At 37.8% G+C, this 23,915-nt stretch overlaps 1 protein-coding gene across 1 annotated transcript in view; it reads left to right on the forward strand.

The window, feature by feature from the left end:
- Positions 1-23,915, forward strand: part of PARD3B (par-3 family cell polarity regulator beta) — a 1,146,588-nt gene that overhangs the window by 466,231 nt on the left and 656,442 nt on the right. The gene's annotated exons all lie outside the window — the stretch shown is intronic.

Consider the following 23,915-nt stretch of genomic DNA (forward strand, 5'->3'; position numbering starts at 1 on the left):
TTCCTGATATGTATCACAGAGTTTGGGGGAAATATTTTGAAGTTCGTTTTGACATTCTTTCCTGCTGTTTATTCAAACAAGAACAATTCACCCTGTGATTTTATTCAGAATCCCTTTTCATTATATTTGCTTTGAAGGCGTTTGTAGAAAGAGAAAATAAACATTCTTCCTAAGTTTCAGTCAATTTACTGAGAGAAATAACAGGTCAGTTTTGGTGATACTGCTTAGAGATAAAGTTAGGTCAGTCCAACAGCGTGAATTTTTTCAAAGTATACAAATATTTTGATGCTTAAAGAATTTTTTTTTAATTCTCACTGGATGTGTGCACAACATTTTGAGACTGCTCAAAGTACCTAATACAGGTTAATTCACAAGCTAGAAGAGGGGTTTTCCCCCGTGTTACAAAGCAAGTTTTTTAAAGCAAAGCATATGCTTAAAACTATAAAAATTGCACGTAGCACTCATTTGCCTCATTTAAAATAAAACATATACTGCAAAGTGCTCTTGCATACTTCCATGCTGAATATCCATATTTTATCCTGATTTTCTGAGACACATCTGTAGCCCCCTTTAAAATAAACCAAAAAGACGTGAATGACCTCTGGTCTTTGTGGTTCTGCTGTTTCTTTTGGAGGCCAGACTAGTGAAGCCGTCTGCGGGATCGTGGATGTTGGATGGCTTTGTGGCAGCTTCTCATCATCTGGAGTCAGGCTTGTGGCTTCAGCAACCTTACAGCCCCATCGTTCATTTGCATAATGGATGCCTTTTTATCCATTATGCAAATGGTATGAGAGGAAAATTAGGCAATAAGGGAAGACGAAGGGAGAAAATTGCTCTTGGTTGTTTTAATATTCTATTTATAAGCAAGCGCTGTGGTCTTCCAAACGCTTACGCTCAGGGTACTTCTATGCCTGGAAATCTGTTTTCACCTTTCTGTTATGAGCTTCCTCAAGGAAAAAAGTATATTTTTTCTTCAGCATTTCCATGACTTTTTCTATTGTACATCATCATGCTGAATGCAAGAGGAAAAGTAAGCTAAGGGTTTCCTTCTTTGAAACTGGACTTTCTATTTCTTCAGTGCTGTGTTGTTTTTTGTTTGTTTTTTAAGACCCAGATAGAAAGCCATATTGATTAAATGAGTGCTCCATGCCAGACACATAGTTCAGGCAGTGCATTGAGCAAGCTAAATCCTTTACTCATAACTCATTTAAACCTCTTAAGTGCTAATTAGTTGGGTTTTATTATTTCCCTCTTTGAGGAGATGAAGAGTAGGTGCAGAGAGGATTAGGAACTTGAACCCTTCCTGGCTCCAGTGTCAGGGACTGTTTTCACTGTGCTACCTCTAATACTGTATCCATAAAGTGGCAAATTTATCTGACCTTTCTGGGATTTACATTGTGAGAATATACCAAAACCCTGGAAGCACTCTACTCCTTGGCTCACAAATCCCATTTCATTGACAAATACAGATTAAATGGTGAGATTAGCTAAAATTCACTTTGGGTGGTAAATGTTGCCTTCCAGCCAGCCATTCTGCCTGAAACCTTGGCATCATCTGCATTTCTTCCTCTTTCTTCCACCGCTCCCACTTCTGTCAGTTCATCAGTGTCCTCATGCATGGCTTGGTACATCAGGCTAGAGCTTCATCATTAATTAGACCAATGCAAGAGGCCTCAGACTGATTCCTTAGCTGTGCCTGGCTTTCTCCAAGCCCTGCTGGTGCCAGAGTTGCCTTGCTAAATCACAAATATGATTACAACACCCCCAGCTTAACCACCTCCAACGGTTCCCCATTGCCCTGAGAACTATGTCCAAGCTCGTTAGCAAGCTGATGCAGATGGTTCCCCTGAATTAGCTGGAAGAGTTTGGGCAGGGATAAATGAGGGGAAAAGCAATGATCTGTTGTCCACCTTCATCGTTCTAGAAGATTGAGTACTTTTCATTTCTGGAACTTAAAAAGCAAGGGAAACATATTTATAAGGCTTTCCAGATAGAGAACTTAAATGAAGGAAGCAGCACAGCCAGCTGCGGTCTCTGCCCATTCTGTTTTCCTGTTGATGGCCTTGAGGCAGGATGTGGTCATAGGCTGCTGTCTCAGGATGGAGGGATATGGTTGGCAGTACACGTGATGTTCATTGGCCCATCGGGACCTGGTACCCACCCTGAGATCCTGTTTAGATGAAGAACAGGAGGGGGCTATCGTTGGTGGGTGAGTTCCTGAGTCCCAGCAGTCATTATAACAGGGTGCTGACAAAATGCCAGCCACTGATCCCAGCACTTCGTTGCTGTTCCCTGCTCAGTTTCCTTAGGCCATTGGAACTGTGTCTACCTCCCAAAGGGCTTATTCATTCTGGCTGATACATCAGAAGCAGGACTTACTTCTCACTGGTTTTCTCACCCTTATGACCTATTCAATAAAATGTAGGATTTAGCCATTACTTGCTCACAAACTTTTTTTTTAACCAAATTATATACAAAAAATACAAGGAATCAAGAAAGCTTTGAAATTAGGTCATGTTGACCTCCAAAAATGTATCTGTTTTACTGCTATCTGAAATCTAAATATACTTATTGTGAAGCATAACTTTTATTTCTCTTTTTTGCAACATAATATAACCATCAAAAATATTCTGCTGAAATCCAGTGACAGCCTTTTCCTATAACACATACAGAGGTCATCCGTTCCCATTCTTTGTCTTCCAAGATGAAAGCACATAAGTGTTTCTTAATCACAGGCTGTCTAAGGTTTAGCTGTTTCTTCTCTGCCTGCCTCTATTGCTGATCATTCTTCCATAGTCACCTCAACTTGCAGCCACTGTGAACCAGATTGACTTTCTTTCAAATCTCTGTACCTTGGTAGGCATTATTGACTTTACCTGGCTTACTCCTTTTCCTGTTTTCTACCCTAGAGAACCCATACACACCTTTTAAGCCCAAGATTAAATATGTTCTCATTTGAGAAGACTTACCCAAATCATTAAGACACACAGTAAGTGTATAATAAATATATGCCTTAATTCTTTGTTCAACACAGAAGTGTTACAAGGATGAATAGCAGAAAACATCTACTGATAAAAAGGGATTCCAAGCCTCACAGCCTATAAGCTATGGTTTTCATTTGTAAGAATATTTTTATTTATTTTTCCTTTTTTTAAAGACCCATTTACTTACTTGAAAGGCAGAGTTTACAGATAGGTGCATCTTCTATATGCTGGTTCATTCCCCAAATGGCTGCAGTGTCTGGAGTGGGACTGCTCTGAAGCCGGGAACTTCAACTGGGTTTCCCACAAGAGTGCAGGGGCCAAAGCACTTAGGCCATCCTCCCCTGCCTGCTTTTCCAGGCCCTCGGCCGGGAGCTGCATCAGAAGTAGAGCAGCCAGGACTCAAACCAGCACCTGTACAGGATGCCAGTGTTGCAGGAGGCAGCTTTACCTGCTGCACCGCAACACTGGGCTGAGGATTTTTAAATCAAGCAAGAAACCACATAGCTCCACCTTCATTTATCTTAGTGATTTTCTATCCTTTGCCTTCTAATGAATTTTCTAACATAATTCTAAATGACTGAATCTTAACTCAGCCCTAGTAACTAGCAAACCATTCTAACACTTTTAAGATTCTAGTTTTCTGTATTTAGCTAGTGTCTGTTACATAGAATCTGGATATTGCTAACCCAGTTTTATTAAAAGAAGTGACATTGTGGCCAATGCCACTGGGTGAAAAGTAATATTCCTAGAATCCATTTGGACCTTAAAATCACTCAAGAATCTTCTAAGCATTCTCTGTGGAACAATATGGTTCCTATGGACATGTATCAAGGTTGCAATGGGCATTTGATTCTAGTTAATTAGTAAATAATCTTTATTGAGTACTACAGCTCTAGATGTCATTCTGATTTGTGCAGGATCCACCTCTGAATGAATAGGATTCACTGTGCTTGCAGGGAGGAAGTAGTGCAGAAACCCATTTGAATGGGCGATGGACAGAATCACAATGCTGCTTAGAAGTCCTGCAGCAAAGAGGCCCACCTCACTCAAAGGAACTGCACACTCCTCAACAAATTTTGTGAAATGCTGGTCTAGAAATACACAGTTCCATAGAATTTGTGTCATTAGAAGTTGTGTAGGCAACTGGTATTGTTGATCAAAGAAGCAAAGGAAACTTTAGAGGCAGCGTGTGTTCTTATGTTGAGTAACTAGTTGGATAAAGAACTGGTATTGGAAAGTATATATCTCAGTGTCTAGTACACTGCTCTTTCAGTTGCATGACAAATTTTAGATCAATTGTAATTTCCAATTATCTATGTCTTTTAAATATAATATCTGATAAAATAGCATCTCATATTCTTTTAGAATTGAGATAGGATATAAATTAATAAATAGGTACTGTGACTAGCGGTAAGCCAAAACCTAATGAGGGAAAGACCAGAAAATCAAGGTGGAGAAAATTTTTAAATCCTGTCTCAGAAGTAAATTTGCTCTTGTCTTCTCATCCTGTGTGTGTGTATCTGTGTGTGTATTTCAGGGTAAAATTGTACCAAAGGCAATATGCTAACGGGATCCCTAGGTTATTGTCTTCCTATAAGGTGGTGACTAATAGACCCTTTTAACATTTCAAGCATCTATACATAAGACCCTGAGACAAATTAGTGAGAACAACTGTTTTGAAGTTTGGAAGAATAAGAGTCCTTTCGCCTTTCCCCTGACTGGTCCCTATTGCTGTTATGACCAATGGCAACTCACCTTCTGCTGTTCTCCAAAAGGCATTATATATGATAGTCCAAGGTGGCAGAACCTTGGGAATCAGTGATTTGGAACTGGCTTCAGGCAAGTCATTTAACCTTTTTCTACCAGAACCAAACTCTTGGATACAAACCAAGTCAGGACACATTCAGGGTTCTACAGAAGTGAAAATCAAACTGGGGACCTGCAAGTCACTTGTGATGCATCACAATCTTATCTCCCTGGACCATCGTCTCCCCTTCTATAAAACAAGACTCCCTTGCTCCAATGGACCATGATCATCCTGGGAATATTCTTATTAACACCAAGCAAAATTTCACTCTCACTTGATGCTCCTGTGTCTATTCCTTCCGATGCCCCTAGTTAATTAGTAGTTTTACTTGGTTCTTTTTGATGTTTTCCTTCGTACTTCTTGATTGAAATTTGCTATTTTGGGTTCAAACTACCAAGAGACAATATTTCTTTAGTTGTAATTATTTAGCAATGTAATTTAAATAGTGTTTCAGGATTTAAAAAAGTACATGAAATTTGGCTGTGGCCTCTCTTGTGATCTATGTAACCCAGCTCTAAAGCAATCTGATTAAAGTTTGGAGTTGAAATGGTATTAGCTTTATTCTCCTTGGTGCACTAACTTTGAAGATGAGCTACTTTCTGTTTGAAAGTGATTCTTGCTTTCTGAGACTTAAAAGCTAAAGGTGCCTCAGATGCTTTATTGTTTCCATGTGTGTTTGTGCTTCTTCAAACCCAAAATGGAAATTATGATTGTATGTTTGTTATAATATAATTATTTTCAAAACAAAGTGCTCCTCTCTTTATTTTCAGTAGTTTTCTGGAAATATTGTGTAGTCATAGATTATTGTTGGAAATTGTGACCATTTTCTGATTCTGAAGAGTTCACTCATAAAGGAAACATATGGGAACATTTTTCTCAATTCTTAACGAAACCAAATCCCTTTATGGCATGGATCTTGAGGGAAACATAAAGAAGGAGGAAGTTTATTCCTTTAATTAGACTTCAGTGTGTAAGTAGCTGCTGTGCCCATAATGTGAGTTTAAGTATTGGCATCTGATCCTAGACAAACACACTCACACCACACACATAGCAGAAATAAAGCTCAGGTTTGGGGTGTGCTTCTGATGCAGGCTTTGAATTCTGACTACACAGCGTGTGAGCATTGTAGCTGGAAGCTCTCTGCTGTAGGCAGTGCAACTCGGACTTAATATTACCAGCGAACTGAAGCCCGATGCGTGAATGAATCCATAAGTCATAACTTGGTCACTGAGTTTCATCCTGTTTGTTTCCCCTTAAAGCTGATAATTCAAAAGCTAGCAGCTATAGAATAGCTTTTCATTCTTTCCTTTTTCTTGCCCGGGAGCCTGGTATATTTTTTTCCCATGTAGGCTTAGATGAATGATGTTGTAATTAGCTATGGTAACCTTGCTAGGCGATCATCAATCAGTCAAGCTATGTAGTCAACAAAGTGTGTGCATGCTTCTGGTACTATGGTAACTAAATCAGAACTAAGGAGGTGACAGTGTTTCTCAAGTATTTTGGACACCATTCTTCTTTTGCTGTTGATATTTTGGTGTTTATTTTAGTTTTTCTTTTCAGAGTAGGAGAAACACTGCTTTAGGGAGAAAGGTCAGATTATTCATTGAATATTTAACATTTTTAATACCTTGGAAAAGGGCCAGGGGTATTAGTAAAGTGAAAGAATAAAGTCAAAACTTAATGACAAGGAGCTACTAACAAATATGAAAAGATAATTATAACACAGGGGTAACATTTTTTGGTATTAAGTGAATTTCAAAATGTTCAATTTTCAATATATTTGCATTGCCTTCTCTGGAAGATGAATGATAGATGTAGATACAGATAGGTAGGTAGATAGATACAGGCTTCATAAACAAGTGATCAGCTCATACCATTTTATAAAAATAAGGTGATACGCAAAATAAATTACATAATAAATTACAGAATGTCACACTTCAAAAAATTAAAATTATTGCTATCTTAGAACTTTTATTTTTCTGTTTTATATCCAGTTGTATATCTTATATATTTTATATCTTTATATCCCTTATATTTTAGTTTTGCTCAATTTCCTTTTATCTACTTTAGTTATCTTATTTCTTTTAAAAATATGTGAAATATCTAATGATTAAATATAGTGCATATACTACATTGGTTGCCCTATAATGGACAATTACTGAAATAAACTTATTGCATTTAGTTTACATTTCACCATTTCACCAAAAAAAATGTAAAAATATTCTTAAAAACCAAGCTTTCATTTTTCTTCTTTTCTAGCTGTGTTTTCTAAGTTGATTATGTGACCTCTAAAAAAACACAGAGTTCACTGTCTCCCCTTTGGCCTCTTGCTGATGCTGGACCCACACTGAGACGGAGCCTGCAGATCCTCTAATAAACAAACGGAATGAAAGGTCACCTTTCCTACTGTTCACTTGATATTAGACCCCTGGGTTTTTAAGCCTCTTTTGCAGATTGCTTTTAATAGTAAGTCCAGCACTGCCGTGTTTGCAGAGGCCTCGTCCCTTAGCAGTGAAAGAATTTTCACTGCTGCTGTCATACTCAGCTTCTTGTAGTTCCCTGGGCCACTGATAAAATGATTGGTGGTTTGTCCTTTCAATACAAGAAGGAAAGGGAGGGAAAAATGGCAAAAGCAGTGCAGGCATCCACAGTCTCTTGTTCCTCTCTCTCCTTCCTTCCACCTACTGTTCCGACCCTCAGCTTCCTTTGCTGGAGCCAGTGCCCAAGTCTGTTCTGTTTGAGTCTGAGGAAGCCAAGACACAACCAAACAGAATCACTCTCTGTTTTCTACAAGAAGTGCTGCTGTTCAGCTGAATGAAGGATAACAGCTCTATTACAAAATGCTTTTAAATTACGTATCTGAATCAAAAAATTGTTAATGATATGACTTATTTTGTTACTTTTAAATCTTTATGGCTATAAGTAGATTATATTTTCTTTTAAGTTTCTAAATCTTCCCAAAACAAATTATTTGTAGTAAGTATGTTGATTTTCTTTCATGTTTCTAAACACAGTGGTCTAAAAATTCAATATATGGTGAAACCTCTTTTTCACTGATGATATGCATGTAAGGTTTAGCCTTTGGGATCAATGTGTGTGTGTGTGTGTGTGTTTTCTTTCCACTCAGATGGGCAGGGAGAAAAATTCACTAATTTAATTATTTACAGAAGATCCATCTTAAGGACAAGTCACTCAGAGTTGGACACGCTTGTATGACTGGCTCAGGGTTTTCTCATTTGCTTTATCTGATAAAGCCATGTGATAAATTATGCCTCAATATATACACGTTTTGTTATTTCCTTTTTTCCACACCCTGTTTGAAATTTTACTAGGATCTTGATCTGGCCCAATGAAAGGAGGAAGGACTGAAACAACTTGATGTGTTCCTCTTCACATCCCAAAGTGATAAGGAAAGGTGACAGCCTTCTTTAGCAATTGTACCATAGGCAGAACTGTATTTCTTCTGTCTGCCCTTTTTTAAATGTTCCCCAGATCAAAGGGGAGGACCTTCAAGATACCACCACCACGCCTTGTCACTTTATCTTTGAAACAATGCATTCAGCATATGGCACATACAAAGAAGGGTGCTACTTGCATTTATTCTACAGCTTAATATGGAAATTTTTATAGATATCAGAAAATATAGGTAATCTCAAAGTCCCAGAATGAATTCTGTTTCTCTTCTGTGTAAATTTAAGAATCTATGTTAAAATCTCCATCTTCTTGACAGATGGAAAAGATTTGGGTCTGTTTTTATTCCTGTGTGTAAAATTAGAAGAAAGGAATTCATGTGGTACATCTTATTTTCTTTTGTTTACATGGAAGTCTTGGCTACAGTTACTAATGCATATATATGGAAACAGACATTATCAAGAAAATAAGTAGACTTTTTGTCAACAAATTTAAAATTATACTAACTTCTGGTTTTTTTAAGATAATCTCTACTAGAATAAACCATTACTCCAATCTCCATATTTTTTGAAACTGTTGGAAAGAGTGATGTCTCTCTATATTTTTTGCACTATTTATGCTAAAAAATGACATGGATAGTAGCAACTTGGATGGCTGAGTAGCCTTGTGTCATCTAGTTCCATATAATTATGATCAATTAAATTCTACCTTTTTTTTAATAGACTTTTTACCCCAGAGATCTGAAAGCATGTGGCAAACTTCTTATTTTAGTCACAGTTCAGGAATAATGTGCTTTGACCCAGCGATTTGAGTCTGGTGTTACAGTGAACTGCCTTTTCGGCAGAGAGTTCAGCATTTGCACAGCTAGCATCTGCTCTTTTTTTACCATCAGGCGTAAGAGTATAGCTGTGCATACAGTGTACCTGGAGTCAGTGCTGGCAAAAATGCTAGCATGCCTGACACTGACTTCAGTTAATCAATAATTATTTATTGATGGCTCAGTAGATGAAAACCATATGCTAGGCTACCCGAGGAATATAAAATAACACAAGTCATGAACCCATTCCCAAGCAGCTGGCAATCTGGTTGACTTAAAATAAATTACTGGGTGAGTCTTAACTTGGTTAAGATTCCATGTTTATAATAATACTGGATATACAATTACAAATCCTTACAGTTGAAAAAGATCTTACCTTGTAGATTAATTCAGATGTGCACAAGTGCTTCTTGTGTGTGCCATTAGTCATGAGCCGTGTCTCCTCAGAGCTTGGTTCATTGTCTACCTTTATTTCATGTTTTCAGTTCATGGAGATACATGTGGAAAGAATAAAACTTCAAGTTTTTAGTGTATCCATGATTCTACAGTCACAGTGTTAGTTTTATCTCCCATTAAGTAGAAAGAAACAACTAAGATCCCAAGTCTTTCCAGTATCACCAACAGTGCCTTCTACTGCCCAAATGTGGTCTACAAGAATTTAATGGATTGATGGTTGCATATTTACCTACCCACCTTCTGTTCCCCCCTCTTCCCCTGGAAAGACTCCAGTCGAATGTGTTCTGAATTCTACATGGTGATTTTGGAGACCAGATATCTACCCTGGGAGTTCAGTAGAGGCAGTGTTCAGAAGATCTACTTGGGCCTAAACAGAAAATAGATGTCTGGGGCCCACTTGTTTCTCTTTTTATCACGGAGCACAAAATAAATTACTGATTGGATATCCTAAGGGTGATCTTTCCTTCCAAACCTGAGGCTAAAACCTAGCCTAATATGTCCATAATACAGAGAGGTTTAATCAAATTTCATTTTTAGTCCCTCTATTTGTGTGACTCTAAGCAGCATTCTCCGGGTGAATGTCTGAATTATGTAAACATGATTGTCCTATATATGAACTCCTCTATACTATGGTATGGATTCAAAAGGAGTATCTCTGCAGACTTACTGTGAGGAGTTTAGAGAATAAATATTGCATCTTTACCCATTTCCTGACCAATAATCACCTTCAAAAATTTAAAAATTAATTTTATTTAAAAGATCTTCCTAGACTGCCTTATTGTCTTGTTTTTAAAAGTAATGTTTAGCATTTGTTTCATGGTTGGCACAAACTTGACATAATATTCTGTCATTAAAACAAGAGGTCATTACAACCTCAGGTTAGGCAAAATTCTTCTCCATAATTCGTGTATTCTCAAAAAAAAAAAAACTTTTTCAGTCTTAAAATATTTCATTTCATTTTCTCTCCAATATCTTGAAGGGATTACCTATTTGAAGCGACAAATAGGTACTAAACTGTTTCCAAAAGAAGAAGAAAGGGAGACAGGTAGCTATTATATACTTTAATGTATTTAGTTCACAGAAATGCACAGAAATTAAGATCACATGCTCTGAACAATCCTTCCTGGGTCAAATATGTCTCCTCTTTGCAAGCTGTGTGATCTTAACCTCACAGCATTCATTTCTCATCTGTAAACAAAGGTTATATTAGTAATGACCTAATTGGGTTGTTGTGAGCAACAAGTGTATTTAGATGTGTATGTAAATTTACAACACTTCCAATAGTGCCTGCCACAGAATAGGTGACATGTAAGTGCTATATATTGTGGTTATTTTGGCAGTTTATTTATTATTGATCATTTGGCAGAAAAAACATAAAACTTCCTTGTGCTTACGTGGCTGATGTTTCAATCAGATTCTTTGTTCTCCTTGCTTCCTATATTCAACTTTCAACACATGAGACCCTATTCTCTTTCTCCTAAATTTAGACTCTGGTCATCCATATATTCCTCTATACCTTAAAATTAAGTTCTTATTTTTCTTTTCTTCAGACTTGTGAGATAAAGGTAAAATGGCTTACCAAAGCCAAACAGTAGCCAGAGATGTTAATTAGAAAAGTGTAATGGTTGCAAAGGTTTCAAATGCTGCCTTTGTGCTTGCTTCTAGAGATTCGAATGAAGATAATGTCTTGACGCCTTTTAAAAATTACTTAATTCCATTATTTACTTGTATGTTACCACCTAATTTGGCATATGGTTCATAAGAACTCATTTACAGTTTGTCAGTGCACATTGTTGATGTTTGATGATTCCTTCACATGATGGAAGTGGAATTTGGTTTTAGTATTTTTCCCCTCACCTGGCTCATCAAGAATACCATATGAGCCAGGGTGCCAACAAGAAACATATGGCATACATAAGAGGGTGATTGAAGAGAATCTAGTAAGGAGTGCATGTATGAATGTGAAGCACCCAAGTTCTGAAAAGACAGGGGTACCCTTACGAGCGCAGACCTGGAAGGTGCAAGGGTATAATATTCTCACTAGAATGGAGAGCTGCAGGTGTAGGAGAGAGGTTGTCAGATATTGCCACTTTTAAAGCTAGAGCTGGCAGAGAGGGAGCAAATCTTGTAGATACGCAAATCTCCCTGTTTCTATTCTCTGATCCTGTTGGTAATTTCCTGGTGACCAAACCTAGTAGACTGCCAGAAGGAATGCGGTGCACTGAGCCACTGGGGGATCAGAAGTGATTCTTGATAGCAACGTGGAGAGTAACCCTCACAAATACCTAATCAGTGTGACTCTATAGTGAGTTTTTTTTTTTACAAGGTGTATTTACAGACCAATAACTCATTTAAAATGGTTATGATCATACATATTAGGCATGGAGCTTTTTGATTGTTATACAGAAAATAATCAGTGTAATTCAAGATTTGATAGAATGTTTCTCATCTATTTTCTATTCATTGAGACATTGCATAGATATTACCATAGTATTATTATACACTTTACACTGATATAATAGTGCCCATCTTTATGTAAAGGAACCACCTTTATGTACAGGAATATTATATATATATATATATATATATATATATACACACATTATAATAGTTCTGTTTTACTGACTATAATTCTATTGCTCTTTGTCACTCAATAAGACATAATATTATATGCATAGATAATGTTATATACTGATACAGTAATGCCTATTTTTATGTAATATTACTGTACATGAAGGTAGGAACCAAGTTTAGGTACAGGAATGTTATATATAATGGTTCTGTTTTACTGACTATAATTCTGCCACTCTTTATCACTTAATAAGTAAGGCATATCAGCTCTCAGTTCACAAAAAGTGAATTAAATGTACTTCTGTGTCTTTCTTCCCCAGATTATGTAAAAACAACAATTTTATAGTAAAAACTCAATGGATTGTATTGAGAGTTAACTGTAAAACTAGTTCTCCAACTGTTTGTGTGTGTGTGTGTGCAAATTGTTGAAATATCTATTCAGTATGGAGTTGGTCTTCTTTGTACAAAGTTAATTGAAAAATGAATCTTAATGGAGAATGGGACTGGCAAAAGGAGAGAGAGGAAGAGGTGGCATGGGAGTGTGGGTAGGAGGGCTGATATGTTGGGAAGAATCACTACATTCCTAAAGTTGTACTTATGAAATTTGTATTCCTTAAAAAATGAAAAAATAAATAAAGGCAGTACAGGTAGAAGAAAGTGGGAAATGAGAAGTGAATAGAATCAGATTATCAGATGACCCAGTCTTTAGCTGCCCTAACATAGCATATTCTTCTTTTGGCACTGAGAGGAAGGGTGGAGGTGGACAGCCTTCCTGCTTGCTAATTAAAATATGATCTCTCAATGAAAATACTAATTCATAGACGTTTGTTCAGGAAAGCCCTATGTATTGCATATATGACTAAAACTACTTGTTACTCTCATTTCACTGACTATTTCCTTTAGGAGTATGAATGGGCAACCATCACTCACTAGGCATCTAAGTAAAAACAATTCAGATGATGAAGCTAGGATATAGTTGACAAGACAGTGCTGAAACAGAGCAAAATCCACTGGTCATTAGGGAAATACAAATCAAACCACAGTGAGATATCAGCTCACTCCAGTTACAATGATTATAATCACAAGGGAGAAAAATAACAAATGCTGAGTAAGATGCAGAGAAGAGAGATTTTTATATATACTTTCAGTAATGCAGCTACTATGGAAAATAGTATGGATATTCCTCAAGAAAATAAAAATAGACCTACCATATTATCTAGTTAATCCTTTTGTGGGTATATATCCAGATGACATGAAATTAGTATGTCAAAGAGATACCTGCACTCCTACATGTGTTGCAGCAATATTCCCAAAAGCCAACAAATGTAATCAACCAAGGTGTCCATCTAGGGATGAATGAATGAATAAAAAATGGTATAGATTCAAACAAAATAAAACATTACTCAAACACTGAAAAAATTAAAGCCTGCCATTTGTGAAAATATGGGTGGAACTTAGAGGACATTATGTTAAGTGAAATAAGTCAGGCACCAAGAGACAAATACCACATATCCTCACTTATATGTGGAAGCATAAAGTGTTGATTTCATAGTAGGGAGTAGAAGAGTGGTCACTAGGGGGTGGGAAGTATGGCGACCAGAGAGAAGGGGGAAGAGTTCAAGGAAAAGGCTTGAAAGTACAGGTAGAAAGGAGAAGAAATGAATTCTGGTTCTGCGCAGCATGGGAGAGTGACTGTAGTCTATCACTTATTGTCCAGTTTATAAAAACTGGAAGAGAGGAGTTTGAAGGTCACCAACACAAAAAATAATACATGTTTAAGGAAATGGAAGTGCTAATTACTAATTTGATCATGTGTTGGAGTATCATACACCATACATATGTACAATTATGCATCAAAACATTTTAAAGTGGGCAGAATCAAGACAGTGAAATAATTTTCACACTGCAAGATAAAACTACCTTAGATAAAGAAATCAGAATTAATTCATGGTAGAATTTAAGATTTATTATTACTTACATTGGTTGAAACTCAAAAACTCTCTGGGATTGAGAATATGGTATTAAAGTAATCCATGATTCATAATATCAGATGCATATCTTACATACAAACTTTATATAAACGCAATTTAATAAAAGTATCTTTGAACTTTCTTGCAATATTGTTAAACATGAAAAATTGCAACTCCAGTGAATATAAGAATAACAAAAAAGCAAAAATCCTTATTGCTGATATGGAGGAAGTTTTATTGGCCTGACTAGAAGATCAAACGAGCCACAATATTCCCTTAAGTCAAAGCCCAATCCAGAGCAAGACCCTAAGAGTTCAATTCTATGAGACTCAGGGAACTGAGGAAGCTGCCAAGGAAAGTTTGCAGCTTAGCAGAGGTTGCCTCATGAAGTTTAAGGAAAGGAGCCACGTCTGTATCATGAAAATACAAGGTGAAGCAGCAACTGACGATGTAGAAGCTACAGCAAGTTATTGGGAAGGGGCGGCTATAATAATTGGTGAAGATAACTGTGCTGAGGATAACAACTGGTGTTCTGTGCAGACGAAACAGCCCTGTGTTGGAAGAACATGCCATCTAAGACTTTCAGAGCTAGAGAGAAGTCAATGCCTGGCTTGCAAAGCTTAAAAGAATAGGCTGACTCTTGTAGGGATCATATACTTTATGACTTCAAAGTTGAAAGCAAGCTAACTTACTGCTTCTAAAATCCTAGTTCCTTTAAGGATTATGCTAAGGCTACTCTGTCTGGACTCTATGAGTGGAGCAGCAAGCTTGAATGAAAACACATCTGGTAACAACATGGTTTACTGGACATTTTAAGCCTACCATTGAGATTGACTGCCCAAATAAATTTCATTTCAAAAGATTACTGATCATTGACGATCCACCTGGTCACCTGAGACCTTGGATGAGAGTGCACAATGGAATTAATGTTTTGTTCATGCCCCTTAACACAACATCTGTTCTTCAGCTCATGGATCAAGAAGTATTTTTGAATTTTAAGTCATATTATTTAAAAATACATTTTCTACAGTAGACCTGAGGAAGGATACCCCACTCTGGTTGACATTTTGAACATTCATGATTTATAGGAGGAGGTCAAATATCAACAACAAGAGTTTGGGAGAAATTAATTCCAGTCCCCATAGATGACTTTGATATCAAGTCTTCAGTGAAGGAAAAAACTGCAAATGTAGTGGAAACAGCAAGAGAATGAGAAGTGGAGCTTGAATTGTGGTATCTCTGGATAAAACTTAAATGATTGAGGAGTTGCTTCTTATGGATGAGCAAAGAAAGTGATTTCTTGACATGGTACCTACTCCTGGAGAAGATTCTGTGAATATTGTTTGAATGAGAAAGGGTCTGAAGTATTACATATGCATAGTTGTTGAAGCAACAGCAGAATGTGAGAGGAATGGCTCTGATTTTGAAATTCTACTGTGGGTAAAATGCTATCAAACAACATCATGTGCTCCAGAGAAATAATTTATAAAATGAATTGTCAATCAATGTGACTTGATTGTTACCTTGTTTTAAGAACTTGCCACAGCAATTCCAACCTTCCACAGCCACTACCCTGATCAGTCAGCAGCCATTAGCACTGAAACAAGACCTCTCACCAGCAAAGAGATTAGGGCTCAACTGAAGGCTCAGATGATCGTTAGCATTTTTTTTAGCAGTAAAGTAATTTTAATTAAGGCATTTTATCTACAATGCTATTGAACATTGAATGGTTTAGGGATGATATACACACACTATATCACAAAATACTTGTGTGTCTGACTTTATTGCAATAGTAGCTTTACTGTAATGACCTGGAACTAAACTCACATATCTCTGAGATAGTCAGCCCTCTCTATACAATGGGTTCCACATCCATGCAGTCAACCAATGAGGGATCAAAACTATTTGCATCTGTACTTAACATGGATGTATTTCATCTTATCACTATTCCCTAAACAATGCATGATAACAATAATTACATAATATTTAGATTGGCTCATAGGTTGTAAGTAATTTAGAAGTAATTTTAAATATATAGGAATATTTGAATTTAAATGTATAGGAATATGTTGGTTGAGCTTCTTGAGCATTTACAAAGTTGGGTATCTGGAAGGGAAATCTTATAATAAATCCCCTGCAGATATTGATACTGAGGGACAACTGTCTTTTAGAATTAGCTACCAGCATAGTCAAAAATAGAATTTTTATTTAAAAAGTAAGTTCAAGGAAGCTGAACTTGAGAGTGGAAGAGAGACAAGTTTTTTTTTGTTTTGTTTTGTTTTGTTTTGTTTGACAGAGTTAGTGAAAGAGAAAGAAAGGTCTTCCTTCCATTGGTTCACTCCCCAAATGGCCGCAATGGCAGGCACCACGCCAATCCGAAGCCAGAAGCCAGGTGCTTCCTCCTGGTCTCCCATGCAGGTGCAGGGCCCAAGCACTTGGGCCATACTCCACTGCCCTCCCGGGCCACAGCAGAGAGCTGGACTGGAAGAGAAGCAACCAGGACCAGAACCCGGCACCCACATGGGATGCCAGCACCGCAGGCGGAGGACGAGCCACATGAGCCACGGTGCTGGCGCTGAGAGACAAGTTATGCCACTCATTTCTCCTTGGTTTAAATTATTATAATGGTAACTATTTATAAAATTATAAAATTTGTAGACTTGTTTATAAAATAATCCTGTGAATATAGGTCACATTAAGAAACCAATAGTTAAGAAAGGAGATATTATTAGAAAAACTACCTTATAACCACTCTGTTTAAAAAAAATTTTTTTGTGTGAAATCTGGTTCTACTTTTTGATATGGAATAGTACTACTTGTTGGCTGTCAGCTGCCTGGGGGAACTGCTTAATTTCTTTTCTCCAACTCATAGACCAAAGTGTATGGTTCATGACTGAGCACAACCATGGGCAACTTGGAACACACCTACAGAGTTCCCCCAGATCAACTGCAACTTAAGCACACACATTCAGAACCTTAGCAACCTATTCTAGTTGCCCTTTCTTGCTTCCCATCTTATCCCACAAATCTATGAAACAATGTGTCACCCAAATTGCTTTGCAATATGAAAATGCTGGCTCATATTTCTACCAATACCAACTGTGCCACTCACAATCTTTAAGGTCAAGCTTAATGATTTTAATTAGGTGTATGACAAAACCAAATAAATAATAAATAAAGGATAGTTTTCTAACTAAATCATTTGAAATGAGTGAAAAGCTGTATCATTGCCCCAGATGATATAAAGCAATGCAGTGTTAAGTAGATTGTACTTTACTTAGGGCTTAAATTAGTATAGGCCTAAAAAAGAATTTGTCATTGTATCTTGTAAAAATTAATCTGTTTTATAAATTGCAATATGCTCAGTATGGCTTGTCTTTTTGTTGCTTGGATTTTACTTGAGGGGAGAATTTCACATTGTGTATGTCTGAAAGGAAAATTGAGATAATTACCTAAATCTAGAACAACTAAAAATACTTCACCTGAGGTATACAAATAATTAGCGTACTTTTTGTCTTGTTTTGCTTGGATTATCTGGATAATTGCTTCCATTTTCCACCTGATTTAGTGTAACTAGACACAGCTTGAGTACATCTCAGGAGGTTGCTACTGCTGTTTTCTTAACAGAGTGCTTTGAAACTGCAAGGGATGATACTATGAAATGCTAGTATGGCCAATGCAATTTTGGTTGTCCACTGGTTGGTTCTGATAATGGATGTTATATAAGAATCTCCTTATTTAGTAATTTCGTTCAGAAATGACATTGGCATTACTAAATCTTGAGTGATAATGGAGGTGACTGTGTGCTGTGGTCGGAACCAAGTCAGCATGTACGTTGATTGGCTTGACACGAAGTTTCAGTGTAGTAAAGACTGTCCCCAGATGGGTGTGCATGTGCCTGTTCTATGGGGCGAAAGGGCAGGGGAGAGGAATAGGGGACAGGAAGAGAAGGCTTTAAAGAACAATATTTTACTTTGTTAAATTCAGCTAATGAATATAGCTGATTGTTCAGAGGAAGTCATTCAGCTTGGATAGGGAAAACATTTGGCTGTTTTATTATCTATAAAGGAGTCAGAATATACCAACCCTGCATACTGACTGAAAAATAGCAGGTTCAAAAAGATCCCTCTCATTTTCCTGCTGTTTCTTGGAAGAAGAAGCTAAAATTCCTACGTAGGAAACACCCTTCCTATACTCCACAGAATAACATCCTTTTCCTCCAGATGAGAACTTGAGGCTGAAGGATTCTGTGCAGACCTTAAACTAACTCTTGTCTTGTAAGCTTCCCCACATAGTGGCATTTTCACAGTTTACTGTGTTTTGTCCAATGTGGTATATATGTATTTATCACCATTTCTTTGGGTGTTCATTTCTTTATCAGGCCTTTGAGTAGTCCAAGTCTTTTTTTTTTTTTTTTTTAAATTTGTTTGAAAGGCAGAGTTACAGAGGGAGGGAAGGAAGGGAGCATGCTGGGGGCGGGGGGGGGGGTAGAGATCAGTCTTACATCAGCTGGTTCATTCCACAAATGGTCACAAAGGCCAAGAATGTGTTGGTCCCAAGTGAGGAGCCCAGGACTTTTTCAGGGTCTCCCACAAGCATGCAGAGGCCCAAGCACTTGGGTCATCCCCCACTGCTTTTCCAGGTTCTTTGCCGGGAGCTGGGTCAGAAGTGGAGCATGCAGGACTCACACTGGCGCCCACATGGAATGGCTGTGCCACAACACCGACCCCTTGTCTAAGTCTTATGAGGGCATATGGGAGTCTTCATGAAGTTTCTGGAAAATATATAGGATGAGAAAAGGGCACATGGATTTCAAAATAATTTGTCACATATTGAACAACATTTATTTCCACTTTTCCACAAGCTTTTTGACATATTCCTGTTTTAAATAAATATGTATGCTTTTCTCTTGTTTCTCTTTCTTTATGTCAGTTTCATTCTCAATCCCATCTGGAACTCTATGAGAACAGTGGTGGAGCTTGCAAACCCCGTGTCTATAAAATGATCAAAAACAGGATTTTAAAAATATAAGAACATTTTCATGGGTTTTTAATTCAGTGGTCAAATTAACAAAAGACTTAATTAGAGACACATTTCATTTTAAAAGGACTTGACATGTATTATTTGACAAGTATTAATAGATCTTTGTTAAAACATATTCATAATTGTCAAAATTTTCCTACCCTCTCATTACTCAGTTGAGAATAATTAAAACAAATTTCACATAAGGTTTGATGTATAAATACTGCTCTTTTATCACTGAAATTATTGGAGTTTCATATTAAGGGTGAAATGGACTTAAAATGGGGTAACACACAGAGAAAATTTGGTAAAACTATTTCATGGAGTGATCATCAATGGTAACCAGGGCCCCTGAGAGAGGTAGCAGTGTCCTTTCTGTGATTAATATGAAAAGGATTACTATTAAAGTTGAGTGTTTGTGGAAGAGATGAGCTCTGAAGGTTTATTACTGAATGTGTGAGTGGTCAGTTTTCTGGGAGCTGTTTAATTCAGTATCAGGAGATGGAGTGGGCCTGGGATTTGGAGGAAGGGCCTTCCCCTCTTTGTTCTTTTGCTGTAGTTGAAAGAAAAGGGGCCGTGTCTGTGTTGCAGGTGTGAAACTATACCCCCTTGCCACCTGAGGTGGGCACTTAGATATGGGTTTAATGGTGTGGCTCAGTCAACTGAGAGTCCTGTGTAGTGAATGAGCTTAAATGCGGCAGAAGGAAGGTAAAGGAGGCATAGAATATTCATCTGGGGAAAGAACTGCCTTTTACCTTTGGTCCATCCCCACCCTAGGTGACTTCAAGATACCTCAATTTATCAAGCATTCAAGTTAGCAATTCAGCACAGCTCTGGTCTTTACAAGTCTTCTCTACTGCATTTGGCACATGTGATAATGGTTGTAGGCAGTGCCGAAGTCCAGTGACAATGCTACAGGCTGCGAGGTTGTGGGTGTCTCTGACTCAGGCTTCCTCTTCTTTTTCTTGGTCCTCCTTTCCCCATTTTCTATTTTCTCCTCTCCGTTCCTTCCCTATATCCTCCTCCCTTTCTCCCTCTTTTTTCTTCCCTCCATCTCACCATTTCTCCCTCTCCCTCTCTCTCTCTCTTACTCTCACTTTCCCTCCCTCCCATCCTCCCCTTCTCCCTCCTTTCCTTCCTTGGACAATTATGCATTGATGTGCAAATGACAAAAAAACAGTTTCTAATGAACATCCTTCTGAAGAATCACAATCGAAATGAACTTGAACACCAGGACTGAAGGGTAGTGCTTGAACGGTACTCTATCAAAATGAGAGACTTTTATCTGGGAGAGAAATGTTTCAGAATCGATTAATAGATACTGGTATGTGAAGTCTGAGTTCTAGGGAACTCATCTTGTTCAGTGAGACTTTGCTGGAAGACAAGAAGAGGCCATTTCACAATATTTGTGTTCTTGCCATGCACCACAGGCATGAATATAGCTGGAGGTTGACCAATAAATCTTTTTTTTTTAAATTTTTTTTTTTTGACAGGCAGAGTGGACAGTGAGAGAGAGAGAGAGACAGAGAGAAAGGTCTTCCTTTGCCGTTGGTTCACCCTCTAATGGCCGCCACGGTAGCGCGCTGCGGCCGGCGCACCGCGCTGTTCCGATGGCAGGAGCCAGGTGCTTCTCCTGGTCTCCCATGGGGTGCAGAGCCCAAACACTTGGGCCATCCTCCACTGCACTCCCTGGCCACAGCAGAGAGCTGGCCTGGAAGAGGGGCAACTGGGACAGGATCGGTGCCCCGACCGGGACTAGAACCCGGTGTGCCAGCGCTGCAAGGCGGAGGATTAGCCTGTTGAGCCGCGGCGCCGGGACCAATAAATCTTAAATCAATAACATACTAATCTACTTACATGTGTAAAGTCACTTTAAAAAAACATGGAGACTACTGATGGAGCCCTATTTATCAAGCTGGCTTCATTTGGGGAGGAAGACCTGCCACAGGTTTGGGAGACATGGGTAAAATGGACAACAATGACAGAAAGAAGTATCTGGGTTATGTAGAAAGAGCCTAGACTGTGCCGATGTGCTAGGGACCTTCTTCTGCATGCAGACCAGTCTGTTCTCTCTTTTGTTGACTTTTATAGTGGAGTCCCTTGGCAAATCTACTATGATTGCATTCTTTTAGTTGACTTAGCCATGTCTGAGGCCATTGCTCATTGAAAGAAACCAAACAGCTTACAGGTTTATAAATATAAAATGTTGTGGAAAGTACATAATAATATCAAAATAAAGTTCTTGTTCATTGTTCTTTAAAACATGTCTATGGAACTATGACATATTATGGACAGAGAAAATCAACCCTAAACTGTTATGTATCTCAGTATGGACAATAAAATCAACTTATAAACATCAGTACTTTCCCTAGTATAAATCATACACTCTTTGTGCTCAGATATCTGCTTCGTAACACATCAAACTAATGATAAAGATTGGTATGACACCCCTTCAAATGGCAACATTCCTATTTTTATAAAGGGGAGATATTTTTGAGTAGGAGGAAATCATCCAACAATTAGTTATTATCATTAGCAAGTTTACACTGCTGACATATGCAGTTGATATTAATATATATGCTTATTAGCATTCTGTAATGATTTTTGGATTTCATAGATGAGTATGATTCACAGTGTCAGGAGTCTGTTCTGTGGTGTTTAAAAAATCCGGCACAAATTCCTAATAGCAGCTAGAAGAAGAATTGTCATTAGAATGACCTTTTCAGTGGTAATTTGACAGCCGCTTGATGGACTGCATTCTCCCATCTCTCAGCCATGCTTTTACTTCCTGCCATAAAATGCTGGAGCAAAATCTTTCACTCAAGTGATAAGATTCTCAATAGTCATTTGTTGTATATCTCCCTCTGAGCAGTTCCTCAGATTTTGAAAGCTCTCTTTCTTGGCAAGGTATTTTTCATTACCTGGAGAAAATGTCTCCTTTAGGGAAGTATTCTAAAAAACAATAGTACAGGTGCTGAATCAAATTTCCCAGGTGTGTAAGGGACTCTCTGTGGTTGCTAAATAGGATTGGTTTGGATTATTAAATGGCACTCTAGTGTCCTATAAGAGTTAACACAACTTGCAAAGGTGCCTTTTCTTACAACAAGGGAATAGCTTTGACTTTGATAAAAATGTGGGCTATGAAGTACCTGGTTGAACATCCTAAAAGAAAAAATAAAAGCATTTACTGATAAAATGAAGGCAGTCAATTTGCAAATAAATGCATTTTTAAAATGTGGCCCTGGGGTGACATGCAAATTCAAAAGACTAATATTTTCTCTGGGAATATCATTTGGAGAAGCTAGTTTCTCTTGAATTCTGGAAGTATCACCAGAGTAGAATGCTTGTTGAGTGATAAAATATGTGTTTTCACATTAAGGATATTTCTTATGTTAGTAACTTTGTCAAAGTTTTGGTGCACAAATTATAAAAATGACACATATTTGCATATGTTTCTGTTTTCTCTTGCAAGAAAGTTATATTGATGAACTATGGGACATTGTCCTTTTTATACAGCACTGTATCTTTAGCCTCTGCAACAATGCCTGGTATACATTGGTCAATCATTGAATATTCACTGTATGAATGCATAAACAAATTGAATTAACAAATTAACCTCTAAATAGATGTTCATCTTTTTCTTTAGTATCTTTTGCAGTGTTCCAAGACTGAGACCTTTTGTTTCTTATTTCACTGGATTCATGCAACAAAAATGTTAAACATATGTCAGAAAAAGTTGGAAACGTAATCTGTGATTCCTATTTGGGGAGGTGGCTTCATTTTACATTTACAGATTTGTCACTCTGTTAAATCCAGCTAACAAAATCCAAAAGGTGGCTGGCACCATGGCTCACTAGGCTAATCCTCTGCCTGTGGCACCTGCACACCAGGTTCTAATCCTGGTCGGGGTGCCGGATTCTGTCCCGGTTGCCCCTCTTCTAGGCCAGCTCTCTGCTGTGGTCTCGGAGTGCAGTGGAGGATGGCCCAAGTTCTTGGGCCCTGCACCCACAGGGGAGACCAGGAGAAGCACCTGGCTCCTGCGGTGCAGTGCACCTCAGCAGCCATTGTGGGGTGAACAAACGGAAAAGGAAGACCTTTCTCTCTGTCTCTCTCTCTCTCACTGTCCACTCTGCCTGCCAAAAAAAAAAAAAAAAAAAAATCCAAAAGATGACATACTGAAAAGCCAAAAAGGGATGGATTGTTCAAGTGAAAAGGAAAGATGATTAGATGAACAAGAAGGGTAGCTCGAGGGACCTTGAGTCCAATGAGGGTCCTGCCCTCACAGAACAAGGATGAGGACATGGAAGGAGGTCTTTGGAAAAGTTCTGGAGAGAGAAAAGCAGACCGATCAAGGCATACAGCAGAGAGAGAAAGCTGTGGTCCAGCAAGAGAAGATACTTGATTAGCACTTCAGGCTTGGTAAACCATGCCATGTCACTGGTTTAATTTTGACTTCCTGGGTGTATTGAAATTCTACATGAAGAATAAACAGTGCCTTTGTTTTCTCAAGAAATAATTTGTGAGTTGAATAACCATGCACAACAGAGAAAGGAAGAATTTTGTTCAAAATGTATTTGAAATTGTTTTTTCACATCACACTCCTGGACTTAATTTTCACTCACATTTAAAATAAGGAAAAAGAGAAATCCAAAAATGGATAGGAAATTATGCATCCATTGTTATATGATCATAGTTAGAAGAAATGCTCTCCCATTCTTGACATATATATCAAAAGAAGAGCTAATTTTGAATCCAAATTATCTGATAATTTTAGTAGTTTGCTACTGTTTTACATATAGGATGTGTCAATGATGCTGTGAAATAAACAACAAAATGTATTACTCAATTTTGCTGCATGTAAAAAAATTATGGCTAGA

Source organism: Lepus europaeus, chromosome 1, assembly GCF_033115175.1.
Source record: "Lepus europaeus isolate LE1 chromosome 1, mLepTim1.pri, whole genome shotgun sequence".
NCBI lineage: Eukaryota > Metazoa > Chordata > Mammalia > Lagomorpha > Leporidae > Lepus > Lepus europaeus.